General features: G+C 33.5%; 1 protein-coding gene across 1 annotated transcript in view; it reads left to right on the plus strand.

Moving 5' to 3' along the window:
- Positions 1-19,051, plus strand: part of EPHA3 (EPH receptor A3) — a 356,361-nt gene that overhangs the window by 215,866 nt on the left and 121,444 nt on the right.

The raw sequence follows: 19,051 nt of genomic DNA on the forward strand, positions 1-19,051 counted from the left end.
ATACTGCCATGACCCAGTCAGATTCAATTTGGGAAAATCTTGGATCATGTGAATATTTTATTATTGATTTTTTGTGACATCATATTTTACAATCAGGTCTGGTTATAAAACATCGTAATAACTTGAGGAGATATTTTAGAAAGCCATACCGTTGATGAATGGAAATCATGCTTTCTGTAGCGAAATAAAAACTTACTGTCCTCTTCCTGAAATGAGATGTTAAGGTATAATTTTGTACATTATTAACAGCTATTAAGGAAGTTCTTTTTCTAAGCAATCTCCCCATCCTTTGATTGAATGTTTTTGTTGGGGGAGGGAGGAGGACGATGATTGTTTGTATAACGTACTTATTCCGGCCTCTTTTCAAACCCTTTCTATTTCAGACCATTTTCAGTTGAGTAATTTGACTTCTAAAAATCCCTCCATGTTATCCAGGCCCCCATTTCTTTGCACAGTATGATCGGATAAGTTATTCGATGTTGCACATAAATGATCAAACGGCAGGCCAGCTTGATACAAAAAGGTTATGTTCATGGGAACTATGATTGAATGTATGCATTTCCAAACAAGAGCTTACATTCATCATAAATCAAATTGTAGAACGTTTAATCATGGAGAGGCCAAGCTGAATCTAGTCACAATGTGGAAAGATACAAAAGTGACACCTCTAAGGAATGATAGAGGTGTAAATCACAAGAATTGCTATCAGTAATGAGTTTCCATATTCTATATATATTTGACAAAGTAGAACACCTTACAGAGATGCATATACTGTGATAATTTCATTTAAATGATTTTGTACATTCAGAATTACACACACACACACACACACACACACACACACACCCTTCCCTAAAGCAATGGCAAATACAGATGTTTCTTAGGCTGAAAATTGAATTGTGAACTGCTTATCCCAAACTTTCTTGGTTCTCATGTTTTTTACATTTTATTTAGAATATTTTATTCTTGCTTAGCGTTTGTTCAAATTATTGACCCTTAGTATCCAATATATCTCATTCATTACTCCCTGTATCTCCTTCCCTGCATCATGTCCTCTTTCTCCAGTTTCCACAATGTAGACAGCTTCTAAATTTCTATTCCTTAATGTAATTTCGCATTTTTTTCTATTCTTTTTTTCTATAGAATCTAAGAACATTTGGGGAGAAAAATTGAGAGTAGGGCGGTGGGAGAGAGATTGAGAATGGAGCTAATATTGTGGCATGGCATGTGTACTAGCTACTGTAAATGTACACACATATACACACTGTATGTATGTATGTGTGTGTGTATGTGTGTGTACACGTATTCGAGTTAATGTGTTACAATAAATAACTACTAATTTTGCACCAGGCAGCGTTAGCATATCTCATACACAAAGATAGTGGGACCTCATGCCTCCCCTCAATGAATTTTCAGTATAATAGGGCTGAGAACCCCCCCCCACAAAAGTTAGTGAGACTATAACATACTAAGATTGAATCATATACAAGTGTTAACATTACTAAACAGGAGAATCACATAGATATTAGTACACCAGCCAGGATGGTGAGAAAACTGAAACTTGTAGAGGCTAAACACGTTGATGCTGTCCATTAAACCCCATCCAGGGGAGAGGCCTTGGCCCAAGCTTGTCCTGTCCAGAGACAGGGTTACTCTTTGGGTGACAGTAGAGGGCCCAGGTTGCATAAACCAAAGCCACAAGACATTGAAACAGCTTCTCTCTCTCTTTAAATGCGAAGCTACCATGTGAATTCCCTACACATAATTGTGAGGGGCTTTTTAGTGGAGGCTCGTGGTGGAACATCTTGCTCTTATTATGCTTCCTATATGAACATCTGTGGAAATGAATTTGAAACACACGTAAGTTTGTCTCTACAAGTAATGGTATACATACACATACATATGCAACATTTATAAATAGCAGTTTGTTCTGTTATTGTAAAAAAAATTAGAAAACAACAACAACAACATGTCTTTAAACAATGGCTGTGTTCAAAATGTTCAGAATTTTTGAGCACTAGATCACTCCTGAAGTTGAAGAAAAAAATTTCATAATTCTAGAAGGGTGACTCATACTTTCATCCGTATTATTACACCACTTGTTTTATTAGTAGTATTTAGAAGAATGATAGGCATACATGTAAGTGCAAATAATTCACATAGAAATAATGGGGGAACCAGATGTAAGTGCCAGCTCCCTGCTGTTATCCCCCCACGAAGCCCCAGCCTTTCACTTCATCTGCTGTGGCAGCATTTCAGGGGCCTCCAGCTGTGGTCAGAACGCGGTTCATCTCCTGCTATTCCCCAGTGTCCTAAAGGTGTTTAATTTTCAAGTTATAGTTGACACAGAGGAATAAAAATTCAGCAAATGAAAGAGTAACTTGAGATAAAAAAACTAAAGTGACTACAGGGATCTTATCTTTGCTTTCGGGGAAACATAGTCTCCAATGTAATCATTGAACTATCTTGTGTCGTCTTCTAATCCCCGGAGACCAATGCTAAATAAATGAGGAAATCTATTTATTGTAGGATAAGGGATTATAAATAAAATAATCCTGTGAACTTTTTTTTTTTTTTTAAGCTAGGGAGCTACATGGCAAGAATTTTTAATCCTTGTTCAAACTTAATTATATGCTTATTTAGGATCTCGATGAACAAAAGTTAGTTATTAGGTTACCAGCAATGAACACAGATATACAACACCACTGTAAGTCTTTAAAGTATTTTACAACTTCTGAAAAAAATCATTAATGAAATAATCAAACATGTTACTACTGACTAAAATTACTTTATTCATGTGATAAGCAAGTAACAAGCTATCTCAATGAATAGTTGCTATAATTTTTCCTTTAAATTAAAATTGAAAAGGAATTTCTAAAACAGAATCAATATCATCTTAGCTATTAAAATACCAATCCTGTACCTATAGTAATTGATAGAGGAAGGAATGATGAATAATATAAATTTGAAGAGGGGTGCTTGTTTTGTTCTATTTCTCTACAAAGAAGTTCACACCACTGGCGTGTCATATTAGACTGCTCCCAGACTTAGAATGGAAACATGTATGTAGAATAAAATATTACCAAAAATGCATGCAAGCCAGGTAAATTGACCCAGGAAAATTTGTTAGCTGATCTTAAAGTTCTATGCTGTGAGCATAATGAAAGCAGCATGTGATTTGAAGAAGAAGCCCTGGTATCAAATCCATCTCCACCACCCATTGACTATGGAGTCTGTGACAAGTTCCCTCAGCCTTACCTAGATAGATAGGGCCAGCCAGGACTAGAACACAGGTTTATTGCTTCCCAATTTGGGGCTGCTCTTCCTCTAACATGAAAGGCTAGAGTTGAATAAGGAACTGTGCTTAGAGTTCAAAACTAAAATAAGAAGTTAAAATACATAAACATTAAAAAAAAAAAGTTAAACTATTTTTTACTCTAGGAAATGTTCTCAGACCACTTCACTAAGTCAGCATTTTCTTTTAATGTCTATCATTCCTTTAGAAGCTCCACAATATTTCACACATTTGTCTATTGCTTGTGAATCTGAAGAATAGCTAGTTTATTACCAAATGTAAGTCAACAGAGAAAGGTTAAAGAGAAACAGAGTAGGGTACACTAGAGCTTTATAAACCAGCTTGGACAAAGGAGCAAAGGTTTAGAAGTATAAATAAATTACCCTCCATAATCCCTAAATATTGAATTTTAATAAATGCCTTAACAGAAGTACTCTCCATGTTCTGCTACTTTTTAAAAAAATCAAAAGAATGAAAAGATTAGCTAACATAGCATTCTATAAATAGCATTAAGCTTCTTGAAAAAATATTATTTACAAAGCTGAGCTGCTGCTCCTAGTGCTATGGTATTTATTGTATAAACATGTTGGCTTCTGTTCATTTCAATCTATAATGCCTTATGCAGTGTGGGACTATCTTATTTCTGAGGTTTCAATTGCTATGGAGTTAAGTCTAGAATGTTGGTAGTATTATATAAAGTCTGGCATAAGCTATTCAATTGAACCTGTTTCACTGGAAAAGTCCATTGGAAAAAAATCAGTAACTTTACTAAAAACAATATATGCTTATCTTATTCAGGAGAGTTTCCTATTTGGCACGAAGAAATTATTCAAGTATCCATTGGATCTTTAGAAGTAAATAATGCTGTGATCACCTAAAAGAGCCTACCAATTATTGCCATATGTGAATGTGGTTTTTGTAATCTGGAAGCTTATTCCCTAGGATTTGGACTAATAGCTCTAGCTTTTTACTTCTCATTAACTGTCAGAAAAGCTATCAGACGGAGGAGACATTGGTCAGTGCCAACATAATACAAATTTGGACAAGTGGCTAGAAGTTGAAAGGATCACTATCACCTTAGCCACAGTCTGAACTTACAGAGAAATAAGACTCAGGAAACCTAAGGAATTTGAAAGTCAGATATGTTTTGATACTCAGTAAAAGAAAGCTCTTTCAAGAAGCAAGGACAAGATGTGGAAGGAAATCAGCCAAGTTTGTGTTTCCTAGTGCATATGGCAGCCAAAAAAATAAAAATAAAATGTTGTCAGTATTGGGGGTGGGAAGAGTGAATCTATATAAAGAAGCCAAGAGGTTTTGAACTACAAAGTCAGAGGTAATTATTTCGATTCCCCCTGAGGGGAACCCATTCAGTTTTGGCCCTTCCACCAGTAAATGCAAAGATTTCAGAAGAGAGTAAAAGCATTAGTTATGTGTGACAAGATGATCTGGAATATCAACCAGCAACCAAGGCCAAAACATTGCTCTGGTTTATCTATGTTAAAGAAAAATGTTGTGCAGACATAATATATCTATGGAAATCCCCAGGGTCGCAAGGACATAATTGAAGTATTCGGTGCGGCAAAGGACAGGTCAAACATCTATCAATAACTTACTTGGAGAAGAGGCTCTGTTTTCTGATATATTTTTGTGAATCTTCTGAAAAACTATAATTCTAACAGAGAAGGATATTGCAATATGTTTCCAAAGAGAAGTGAATGCTTAATACATCTGCAAAAGTAGAAAACTAAGAAAAGGCAAATGTGGTTTAATGTTTTCAAATATATTGACAAATAGATTGATTTATGACATAAATTTGGAAATGCATGTATACATTATGTAAATGTTTAATTACTTATATATGTACATGTGTATAAATACTTAACCAATTTTTAATATGTACTTGAAATTTATATTCTCAATTCAATTCTTACAAAATCCTAGTAGGGTTCTCTTACTATCCTCATTTTACAGAGGCAGTAACTGAGACATGAAGAGGCTTTGTAATTTGATCATTTACACAGGTAGTATGTGGAAGAGTCAAGGTTTGAACCTGAGTAATCTGAACCTATGCTCTTACAATTACAATCTCCACATCAAAATAATATCTCCTACTGATTTACCAGGATTGGCATTACATTTTAAATTGTTGGTTCAGTACACATTATATATTTTTGTTGATCTGCTCATATATTTTTCTCCGTTTCTGCTTTGAAAAATAGCATATATTAGCAAAATCAGGCAAAAGTTAGAGTCCGTAGAACACAGGTTTTCTGTTTATGAAGTCAAGTATCTGGGTCATGAGGAAATCAAAATCAACATTGTGGTTTAGTTACCATCATGTTCTGAGAAGAAGAATCCCCCAACTCAATAGACACTTTGTTTTTCTATTGTATCCATAAACATGGAAGAATTATCCAGCAGTATTTTATTGGATTCATTTTACATATAAAAGCTCTGTATTGCTTGATCATGTTTGCGTCTCTGGAAATTCACATTTTTGGTAACTGACTTCATTTGGTGTCAATAAAAAAAAAGCCTATATGACAAAGATAACTATATGTGGCATTTTCTTGAACATGAAAATATTAGAATCAGTTTTTTTTTTTGTAGTACAAAGACTGTGAATAGGTCGCAGTTCAGTACAGCAAAGACGTGGCTAAATCAATGTAACATATCCAAAATTAAACTCTTGCATGTTTACCTATATATCCATTCATTCCCTAACTAAGGAAGGAAACAGAAATATCACCCAACAACTTGAACAATAAACTTAGATGTCAGTCCTTATGTTTTGTTCCACCTTAAGTTCTGTATCCATTCTTTCTGCAAGACCTACCAATATTATTTACATAACATATCTCAAATGAATAGTTCTTCCTATGCTCATAACTATTCTTCTATCTATGTGATATCATCTCTAACTTGGATTATTTCAGTAGTTTCTTGTCTGCTCCATTCTTGACTCAACTCAATGTGTTTTCCCCAAAGGAACAAGAATAAACTCTGAAATGTAAATCTGATTATGGTGTACCTTATGCATGAAACATTTCAATGACCTTCCTCAAACTTATTATGTGAAAATAAGCTCTTACTTTAATCTGTAGGACACTCCATGGCCTGATTGGTCTGCATGCCTCCCCAGACCTATATGAGGCCCATGTATCCTCTGCTTTAGCTATCTTCTTTTTCTTTCTTTTTCATAAACACTCAAAACGCTTTCCTGTGCTGATGCTTTCACCCTAGAATTCTCTGCCTTCCACTTCTGGCTTCTGGCTTTTACATATCACATAAATGTGTTAGTGTTTTGTACATATCACAGAAAATGATAGACCTTACTTTTAAGGTTAGATAGTATATATTCCAGAATTATTATTATTCTATTGGAAATTTGCATACTCCATTTCCATTCTAAACTAAGTTATCATGTTTATTGAAGAAACAAAGTTTCATTGCTAAACGTAACTCTGAATGTTTTTATCCTAGGGATATTTGCTTAAATACAATTGAAGACTTTTTTTAAAGGAATATTTAAAATAAACTGTGGAATGTCCTTTATTTCTCATTTAACATACAATTTATGATTATTGTTAATCACATATTTGATTATACATTATGCATATATTACATATATTACATATTTCTGCTTTTAGTACATTTTAGTACCTATTGTACAAACATTGTAATTTTTAAAATTTTTCCATCTTCTTTCTATTTTTTTCATTATGAACCTTCATGATTGATTAATAGCTTGAGACTCATTCTTTCCAGGAAAATTTAGTGTATTAATATGTCTATCTATGATTGGTTAAACCTAATAATTGAGCATAGGAAATATTATTATGGGACGTTGCTATGGAAAGATGAAGAAGGCTTCCATTCTTCTCCCAAAATGTACTGGTTGATTTTTATGCACCAACTATTTTAATAGGAGCCTAGAAATTAAAGAAAAAAAGTATCTATGAGGTGTTCAATATATTATCTATGACACCACAATAATATAATAGGAGTTTTAAGAGTAGAATGTTTTTATACATGTTTTATGAAAATATGATTATACCTTCAGTGTTTAGTTTATATGTATGTCCAGTACCTAAACTGCCTTGCAAGATATATCTACTCTACTGAGTAGAGTACAGTGTTTGGAAAGAAGAATTTCAGGTCGTTGAAATTTTCTCTGGCCCATAAGCATATAGATGATGAAATGTGGAGGAATTCAGAAATGAGTGCTGGACTATGAGTTTGGATGATTTCGGATATTTCTGAACATGAACTTAGCTAATCACAAATAGTGTATTCTTCTTTTCTGATACAGATTCCTCCTATATGTCACCTAATAAATTGAAAGTACTGTGAAACCAACATTTGCTCAGAAAGAAAAGGGTACAGATCCAGCTGTTATAAGTTATGTTAAAGGCATTTTAAGTGTACTATTTTCTGGTCCTAATTAATGAATATCTTATTGGTTTTTAACAGTGTTGTTACTTACTTGTGCCAAATTTATATTCAGAGTACAGGTTGAGGGCAGTGCTGAAGGCTTTTCTGGTCATCTTGTCTGAAATGCATCAAATGTACCCCCTAATCTTGGGAAAGGTGCTGATATTTGTCACTCTTGTTGGTATCCTGAAAATTTACTCTTCAGCAGACACTTTGAAGAACTCCAAAAACAATGTTATGTTTTAGTGAATGATCACCTATCAAATATATAATAAAGTTGAATATTTCACTTTCCTCGGCTCCTTAAGAGTTCTTAATATCAGACTAAAGCAATAAAGAGGAATTACATTAGTCTTTTTCAGTTTTCTATTGGAAACTATTTATGGCATTCCTTTTCCCCTACATAATAAAGTTCCTGTTTCAGTTGATTACATAGACAAAATAGAAAATTCATTTCATGGTAAGCAAGCAGATTCCCCTGCAAAGAAATGCTTCAGAAATACCTGTCTTTCAGACCTACAACAGCTAAGCATTCTCTGTTCCTACTGCTAGACTTTCCTTCCATCACAGCCATTCACCAAGCTAGTCACAAGCTTGACAAATTGTTGAAGAAAACTAGAAAACTGCTATCGACGAACAGTTACTGTGACAAAATGATGTAATCAGTGTTCCTGTGTGCCAGTAAGACCTGCCTAATATCTCTATAGTCACACGATATAAATTTGTTATATTAATTATAGGTTGCTGGATCTACTGTCAACCCTACGTTAGTTATCACTTTTCAATTTTACAGGATGAGAAGACAATAGATACAAAACCGCATAAATGATTGTCTAGGAAGCCCTAAGGCTTAGGTTTCATTTCTGGTTATAGCACTTAATAGTGGAATAAGCAGCTAAGGTACTTCATATCATTAAGCATCAATCATCTGCTCAGAAATAATAGATAACACCTGTCTAGCATGAGTGTTTTAGGTACAGAAGTGAAACACAAGTGCAGTGCTAGACCTGGAGGAGATTAACAATAAGTTATATTTATTATGTTACATGAAGGTGAGAACTATTCTATGCAGGGAGACAGATCTGGGGGAGGTCATGCTAACAGGTAGTGTAATCAGCCTGGGTTTTCAAAGGCTGTTGGGATAAAATGTGCCCCATTCCCTTCTAATCCCTCACCTCTCTAGCCTCTTGTGCAAGATCTAAACCCCTGAATTTGCAGAATAAAACAATTACCCTGAGTAAATTTATCAAGTCAATTGACAATATTCTAAAAAGTAACTCCAAAGGGAAATGAAGTATAAAATAATCTCTGTCCTGGAAAAACACTTGCAAAATGTACCCAGTGGTCTAAATGATAGAAACTCACACACATATGTACACACACAAGAGAGGTGGCTATTGTAACACACGCAAAGATGCACCCATTCTCTCCCCTCCCTCTCTCCTTCCATCTCCCACCTCTTCTCTCCCTCTCTCTCTCTCTCTCTCTCTCTCTCCACCCCCACCACCATCACTTCCTCCCTTTTAAGGGTGGCAAAATTGAGCACCGATTCGAAATCTAAAGTTATATGAAATGGCCAGATAGAGTGAACAACAATGGCAGACAGCCTCTTCGTGTTGTCATTCTTCCTTATATTCCAAACTGCTAATGTGCCCCAGTTATTTGTACTAGGAGAGTAATATATGTTTGCCAAATATCAGCAATGTATTATAATACTCATATTTCCTCTATAATATGTTCTCTTTCCCCATTCTGTCTGCTTTTTAATTCTCTCCTCCTCTTTGATAGACTTAATCTCCTTATCCCCTTTATTGCAATGCATATATCTCCCAAGTTGAATGTAAGGTTCTCAGATAATAGTCATAACTATGAAGAAAAAATGTTCATTGCCATATTTCAAAAATAACCACTTTAATGAATTCAAACCTGTGACGTTTTATTTTTGTAACACCATAAATGCTACTGTGTATTGCTGTGTCACCGACCCATGAAAGTTTTCTATATATTTTAAAAAGTTTCTTTCTACCTCAATTTGGGAGGTAGGTAGGTAGGAGAGATATTTTGTATTTTTGACATACAAATTAGAATAGACATACACATTTGAAACGTTACAATGACATATTTTCTTTATAAACTTTGCATTCTTATGCAAGCAGAAACATTCTTTCTTGAGCAAAATTAATTTTTATGTGACATTCAAATATATAAAAATACTATTCTACACAATTTTGAATATTTATGTCTTCCTAAACAGTTTCAAAATAGATTACTGGTTTAATTTTTGTGAAACATTCATTTGACCAACAGTTTTGCTGATCCCAGGGGCCTCTATCTCTGATAGTTTCCATGTTTTTGTTGTGAAATCCATTCTTATACATTTAAGGAGTGAATTTCAAAATTCACTGAGTAGAAATCCCCTTTTAATCTTAGAGCAAATGTTTTACCATAAACATAAAAATAAATGAAAAAGAGAGAGATCCTAGAATTACACTGATGTTTTTCTATGTTATCTCATAAATGGTTTTTAGCCACAAATCAAATACTGAATACTTTTAAATTGAAACCTCTCCTAGTTGGTAATATTTTGTGATCATAAAGTGAATACAAATGTATAATTACACATTTGTTTTATTTTAAATCCATTCCATGTTAAACCATAATGTTATCAAATGTGTCATTTTAATAAATTTCAAAAACTAAAAATGGAATGAAAAGTTGATAGAATTATATGAAGTATAGGATGTACACTCAAAAGTTGCAGAGATATTTCCTCAGGATGAAAATTGATATAATTTTTAAATAAATTTATTTAAAATGTAAAGTCAATTTAAAGAACTTCTGATAAAATACAATGATGTCACAATTTTTCAAAATTCTAGATGATCATCATCTTTTGGAGAGTGGATAATTAACAATATAACTGAGACAGTAAATATTTTTACAGTGTATTGCAGTGTTCACCGAATTTTGTTTGTTTGTTTTTCCTCTGAGTTTTCCACCTTATAAAAGTTTTCATTTAAAGCCTGTGTTTCAAAAATTATGCTATTTTCTGTATAAATTTTCCAAAGTGGGGATATAATTACTTGACATCAAAAGTGTGCAATTCACATTAGTGGAACCATCAACATTTGCGGTCAACCATAATTTTCCACCAAGGTGCATTTTTTAAAGAGAGGAAAAGAAGAAAAAGGAAAGTCCTAGACCAGTAAAATAGAAACAAGAGCTAATAAGAACTATGGTTCGTGTGTGTAGTGTGTATCTGAGTGTGTGTAGGTAGGCTAAGAGAGAGAATCACATAGTGTATAGATTTAAGCTCCACATATAGCGTGCATACCTTGTTTTGTACTTTCATGACATACACTTAAAGTTCACATTACACACATAGACACACACACACAATGTTTACTGACTAAAGTGTTTTGATTTTTTGTATGTGCATATATAATTTTTTTGCTTCTAAGAGCCTTTAATTTTTTTACATTAAATAAATGATAATGTCAATATGAATGTGATAATGTTAATATAGATATACAGCAGAAGGAGGATTACATATATATTCTATAATATTATCCTGCCTTTTTTCCATAAAAATTAGAGCACCTTTCTATGTGAGCCATTAACTCCATTATATAAGCATAAGACAATAGCATAATTTATTTATAAAAATATTTGAACAGATTAATGTAACTATCTTTGTCATTTGAGGCTTTATATTTTTTTAATTCATCAACATTATAAATATGGTTGTGTATCTTTGTGCATATAAACATACACAGGACCTAATTGTTCTTTGTGTATTTATAAATCCTATAGAAATAGTATTTAAGGTTTTCATAATTCGTTATCTCAAACTTTTAATTTGAGAGATTATAAATTTATGATGACAATTCTATTCTCCTAAAATTTACTTGTAAAAATGACCTTTCAATGCTCAAATTATGTTTTTAATGCAGCTTGTAAAATGCTAATTGACAGTTGGTTATTTAGACATAGAAGTGATTTACCATCTCCAAAATCACTTCCTAGGAGTATCCAAAATCAATTCGTAGAAACAATTTTCTTAGACATTCCAATATTATTTTGATCTGAAGAAAACTTCTGGCATTATTCTGAAAAGTTTTTCCAGGCTGTCTCTCAATGTATCATGAGTATAGATTTCATTCCTGTGCATTTTACGTTCACGATAATAACATTCCATAAAAATGATTTTTCTCATTCATTTTCTCTGTCTATCCCTCTTTTAGTACTTACCTGCTCATTTTATATATATATATATACACACACACATATATATATATAACATATATTATATATATATATATACATATATATATATATACACACACATATATATATATGTATATATATCTGAATTTGTAAACTTAGTTAATGGGTCTCATTTTCTGGGGATTGATAATTAAGTATACAAAAACTCAACTAGTACTACTCATATTTACTGTTCTTCCGTAAATATGAAAGCCACCTGGAAAACTGGCAAAACACAATGTCTTGAGGACCAGAGGCTGCTTTAGCATTCTCTTTGTGGTGAATGTACCTTGGACATATTTCAGTGTTACTGGCACCTGTCTTGCTAAATCTGATGAAACAACAACAAGCACAATCAAGCCTTGTTACAAAGCTATCTTTGAGGCATACTCGATTGTGATTGATTCTGTTGTGTTTAATGGTGTGGTGGCATTTTGCCTTAGGCCTTTTTTATTGAACAGTGGAAAGAACAGAAGAAGGAAACACTTGATCACTTTATAAATGCTGCACATTGCAGGCAGGGTTTAATGACTGAACGGAGCTACTTCCAGTGTATTGAAATGCTTCTGCCTCGCCTCAAAGCATTGTACCTCTATTCAAATGGCAAAGAATAGAGTTCCTGTAAGATTGTGGAGTGCAGCTCATTTTGGGAATAAACAGTGGCTTTGACCTTGTACTGGCAAATAGACCCTGTCATGCCTGGAATTGCAAGGCCAGGAAATCATCTGTTTAGTCAGTGCTGGTTCTGGTCATTAGTTTGTGTTTATGGCTGGGAATTGATAATATAGCCCTGTGTATACAGAGTTAAGGTCTGAATACTAAAAGGGCCCTATTTACCAACAGCTTTGTTTTTTAATTTAAAGTTAATTCAAATTGAAATCAGCCTTTTAACTCTTAATTAGGACCATGTTTTCTCTTAAAAGTCAACCACATTAGTCAACTGCAGACAAAATTCACTTTGCAATTGAAAGGCTGTCTACTTTCTTTCAACAGTAGCCACCACGGTTTACTAAGTGCATTTGTTTTCCTTTCACTATGGTAACTTTATCCATTTTCTCTATCAGCGTAGCTCAAACCCATCAATTACAACTTGGAGGGAAAGTGTGTTATGTGCTTTGGGAATGAAGTCAAGATTCTATCTTGAAGCCTTTCTATAATTATTATTCACTGTATAGGTAGTTCTCATAATACTCCCTATTTCATACTTTAAAAAAAAAATTATTTTCCAAAGCTAGTAGTTTGTTATTTTACCCCACTACCAACCCATAGTATTTAGTTCCTGTGTTATTGTTGCCTCTTCATAAATATAGAATCAGCAGATTCCCAAAATATTTCAAATTCATCCACTACAAATTGGTATTATTTTGGCTTCCTTCTATTATTCGTATTTTCAGTGTTTCTCAATAGAAAATCCACATTTGGCAAGGGCGTCATCATTTTTGTTCCACTGTGGCCCATCGTGTTGTTTTTCAATAAGTTTGGGCTTCGTTTAATAAACGAACAAGCATACCCTCACTAACTCAGCACTTAAAATACAGGAACTACAAGTTAGATTAGCAAGGATAAGGCAAATAACACCTCACTGCAGACTAACAGAAGGAAAACATATTGTCTTTTAAATTGCAATCTCAATCCTGTGCTTGTTTTCCTTGCAAAAGAGAAAAAAAAAAATCACATCATCTTACATTCAAAAACTTGCAAAGAATAATTATCAATATTTTTAACAATTTTTATTCATTCACATAAGATTCTCAAAGTTCTAACATTCTAATCTATCTATAATGTACATAAAAGGAAGAATGCAATTAAATATAGTTTTATTATGCTATTGGTTAACATGAAAGTATAATAATAGGTCATTATTCGTTTGGCAGTCAATTTACCTTTCAATTCACGGAATCATGAAATCAACATTCCCTTTGAATATACTGCACTGATACTGGAAAACGTGAAAAGGTCAAAATCTGTCATTTCTTTTTCAAGTATATTTCTTTTAGGTCAAAAGAGAACCCCATTTCTTTGTCTTGTTGCCCTATGTGATTTTATAATTTCAATGGCTAATTATCCTTAGGTCAGTGATGAAAGTGAAGATATGTTCTTCTATTTTTTCCTACTTAAAAAGTTCTAGGAATCTTCCAAGTTTTGGTACACAGGTATTAATCTTTTAAAGTGTCTAGCCTGAAGAGTTTTTTAGAGACAACTTAGCCAATACCTGTCATTTAATAAATGAGGAAATTAAAGTCCAGAGAGGACAACTCATTGCCATTTAAACATGCAGTTAAAAAATGCATCTCACCAACTGCCAGGTGCTAGAAAATGTGATAGACGCAAGGCATTTACATCGAATGGGAAATAAGTCCTATCTCTGTAATGCTCAGGGCCTAACCTTGGACTACATAATAATAACTAGGTAGAAATTCAGACTTATTTATAGACGAGTAAGTCACTATTCCAACCACCTCATTAAAATGTGAAGACTTTGAGATAACATCTATCTAGCAGAAAAGACTAGATCAAAACCTGCATTTCCTCCTTCCTAGTCCAGTGTTCTTCCTATAAAATGCTAAAAACACCTGGGATTAAAAAAAGAAAAAGATGTTGGTGAATTGATTGGTGAAGATAACATAAAAATGTGATATTGAAAAGTATCTTAGGAATTACATTCTCAAGAGTCTCAAGAGGAGACTCATTTCTAAAATAACAACCACATATGGAATTGGTGTCTTTAATGCTAAGATTGTAACTTTTATCACTGTAAGACTGGACACAATAAAGCATCTAGGTCATTTTATGGGATCGATGCATGTTTATGTTGATGAAAGTGAATAAATGAAATCTAAACATTATAGAAACAAATCTGATTCCTTGTAAATCCATGATGATATCCAGTAGGGTTTGAGGAGGTGCTACCTCCCATTTTTAATGGTTATTAATTTGTACTCGTGGATCACCCTACTTTGATTGATCAACGAAAATCAAACATGAGAGTTCCTGTCAAACTTAAGTAGCTCAAAAATCTCCATTACAGCAAGGGGATAAAACGCCTCTGGGATTGCATACAAAAGGACCACTTAAAGGTTCTTAATTTGCCTAATTACTCTTTGGTTTTACTATTGTGGCACTGAAATCTGTGAATAATTTTACCAGTGTTTGACTGATAAGAACTTGTACTACTGGGTTACTGAGGAACAATATAAATCATAACTCTGTCATTTGGGCAGCAGATTTTGAATATGTGTGTATCCACCTTAGTTAAGTATTTCTTTAGTAGCTGATCTACTCCAGGAAGGGCCTTGATTATATAGTAGAAGTTCTTTATTTTAAAACTCAAAATTAGATAAATCTGAATTAGTATTAATTTATTTACCCTTCCTGCCCGTTCTCTGTTTTCTTTGATATTCTGATATAAGTTGAACAAGACTTCCCCTGAGTAATGAAAGCAAAGAAAACATATTAACATTTTTACTTTCTGTGCATTACCTGGATTTTTAAAATATACTGAACCTTCTCTGTCTCTAAAATAATACTTAGAATGAGAGAAATGTGCAGATTGTTATATCCCTAGCTTTACGTGGAATGTAGGGAAGGAGATGCTTTTAAATTAAAATCATTGCTTTTACTACTATAAGCAAAAATGATAAATCACAAGTAATTATGCCTCTTAAAAGTAAAGTTTCAAATTCTTCCATGATAATTTTTTGAAGGATAAAGAAGGTATAATAGATAGGTATTTAAGCACAGTTTGATTTACTGCAAGGGAGGAACATTATTTATTGATACGAAAATTTTAAAAGTAAATGTGTTCTATAAAGAATTCCCCCTTATACATCCAAAGAGACTTTCCTACCCAGGATGATAATTTTATTAGTAATATAAATTCTTCAGTCAGATTCTCAAATTTGTTGAACAATTTTGGTGGAGAATTTAGAGATGTTGCTTATAGTGTGAAAGGGGAAATTTACTTGTGTGCCTCCCACATATAGTAGGTTGCCCTATTCGTCAAGTTGACAGACCCCGCTGCCCTTCCAATGAAAAACACCCATCTATCCATAACAATGTTGGGCATCAAATAGAAAATCCTAGAGAAAGACAAGAAAACATTAGTCTTTCTGAAATGGTTTCTTACTAAGAATAGATACAAAAAACTTTCACTTATGTAATTAAAAAAAATGTTTAGATGACTTCTTCAATGTCATACTAACAGTTCAGAATTGATAAAAAAAAATCATGGTTTTAGAGAATAATTTGCTTTTTTTTTTTTTTTTTAAACTGTAAGACATTCTTTTTTTTCAGATTTTATTGGGGGAAGAGGAACAGGACTTTATTGAGGAACAGTGTGTACTTCCAGGGCTTTTTCCAAGTCAAGTCGTTGTCCTTCCAATCTTAGTTGTAGAGGGCGCAGCTCAGCTCCAGGTCCAGTTGCCGTTGTTAGTTGCAGGGAGCACAGCCCACCGTCCCTTGGAGGGAGTCAAGGAATCGAACTGGCAACCTTGTGGTTGAGAGCCCACTGGCCCCTGTGGGAATTGAACTGGCAGCCTTCGGAGTTAGAAGCACGGAGTTCCAACTGCCTGAGCCACCAGGCCGGCCCCATAATTTGCTTTTAATAAGTGATTTATATGCAATCATAAGTAGAAAAATCTCTTGCTTAGAGTATCATTGAGTATCTTTCTTATCTTGAACGTGCTACCCTTTCTACTTATGCTTCAATTATCAGTTCTGTAAAATGTGTAGATTAATATCTGCTTTGATTATTTTAATAGAACTGTTGAGATTAAATGAAATGGTAATATGAAAGTCCTTCAGAAAGAGTAAAGATGTCTACGAAATTTAAGATACTAGAGAATATTGCATTGTATTATTATATAGTTGACATTCAATGTATATCTATAAATTGTTGGTTAAAGCCTATCAGCCAGAAGATGCAGAGCAGACCCTACCCTTGTGTGTCACCTAACATCATGGATTTCAGGGTCCTCAAATGTACAACATATGGACTGACCAATGTAATTTCTTAGGATCATTTTTTTTTGCTCCATTAAGCTACAATTCTATTCAATCAGTACATCTCAACTGAATTCTTTGTCTTTTATGTTATTTAGAAATGCTTTCTGCTACAAGTAAAAGAAAACTTGACCAAAGTGACTTAAGCAAACAAAGCGTCATTTTTCTGACATTATAATAAATTTTGAGATAGGTGCTTGCTGAGTCAACAAGTGCAGGGTACACATGATTTTCTTGGTCTTTTAACTTTCTGTCCCATGTAAGTCCTTATGTCCATAATCAATTTTAGAATAATGTAAATGAAGTGGTATCAGTTTGGACCATCGTGTTAAGAGGGGAAAAAAAGGTATCCCAATGACTTCCATCAGAATTCTGATTGTATCTCTTTGGCCATAACTTTAGCGGCCCATCGCTATTTGCAGTGAACTTTAAGTTAGGGAGTACGGGTTTAGATGCCATTCTAAACAAAATCAGGAGTCTATTAATGAGTAGGAAGCAGAGTTTGAAGAGTGAGTATGTAGCCAACAATACCTACCACATTCCTCTGCTTAGCAGTTTGTCTGTTTATGTTGATCTATTCATGTATTTAATTATGCTTTTTACAGACCAACTCCTTCTATCTTTTCATGATCTCTCTTACATAGGATTCGTTCTGTGGAGTCTCTTCCAACAGCTCAATCAGAATGGATTGCTTGCTCCTTGTGGCCTGTATCAATGTCTGTTGCCCATTTTTGTATTGCAAGGGCCCTTTAGGGATGGACAGAATTAGGGACATTTGTATCTTTAAGGCTATCAAGGAGCCCGAACAAGAAGATGATTGACAAATATTTATTAAACTGCATGTATATGTGCTGACCTAGCTTTACTATTATCATCTCTAAGATTATTTAGTCATAATTAGAGAAAGTCTAGTTACTAGTTTGAATTAAAATTCTTAACATCTGGGTTTATTAACTGTAGCTACTTTCAAGTTACTATCAGAAGTCCTGTGGAGTAGTGCTGCAGCTAAGAAGTGATTGTATGACTGTCTTGTCTTTCCTTTAAGTCTCACGTAGTATACTTATTGAGAAGAGTAACAAAAAATTGATTGCGTGTTTAGTGAATAAATTTATACTAAATGATGCAAAACTCATGAAATCTCCAAATAAAAACACACAGATAAACTTATAAGCGAACAAAGTAACAAAGCACATTGGAACACTGCAATTTAATCTTGCAAGGCTGAGCAGTGCCCGCCTTTTTAAAGCACTTTATGATGAGCTAAAGTGAAACCAGAAGTTAAGTGTATAGTTTGTTTATACCTTATATAATTTCCTCTGAGGCAATATAACAGGAGATATGAGCAGAAGTTTCTAACCACGGCTTACAGACAATATTCAGAATTTCATAATCCTAATCCATGTTTATTTAGGGCAAGAGAATTTATTTGAGGGGTTCTCAATGTGGCACAAAAAGTTGTTCAATTTAATGTAACATGGTCCTAGAGCAGCCATTCTTAGTAGGAGCTAGAAAACAGCAAAACTTAATTAATGATTGCTATAATTTTAAGTTTTTCTAAATGTTTGTCTTGGCAGTGTATTTCCCAAGAAACGTTTAGGAGGAAGATACACTATTATAGATATAAATGTGTTATCTTTCAAAATGCATTTAATGATCATAAACGTTAAGATTTGTCCACACAGGTTTTACTTGAATGTAAATAATGTGTCATTCACAATATGAGTTGATGTAAGAAAATTCTGGAATTCAATGATAAATATAATCTATAGAGCTTTTTCTATATGTAAGTGCTTCAAGTCATCAAATATCACTGTAACACTGGAACTGAGTTTTAGAGATTTAAGATATTATTGATTTCCAAAAGTGTTCTGGAGAAACTAAAGAATTAGACCCCAAATTACTTCCTGAAAAGAATATCAAGGGACTTCTTGCTAGGATTTTCACAATGATTTCAGTTTTTAATGTAATTATGAAAATGGACAAATGAAACAGTGCAGCATTTTGAATTTTATATCAGATTAAACGAAAATAAGATGACAGAGGGAGCTGAAACCA

This window comes from Rhinolophus ferrumequinum, chromosome 2, assembly GCF_004115265.2.
Source record: "Rhinolophus ferrumequinum isolate MPI-CBG mRhiFer1 chromosome 2, mRhiFer1_v1.p, whole genome shotgun sequence".
In the NCBI taxonomy this organism is placed as follows: Eukaryota; Metazoa; Chordata; class Mammalia; order Chiroptera; family Rhinolophidae; genus Rhinolophus; species Rhinolophus ferrumequinum.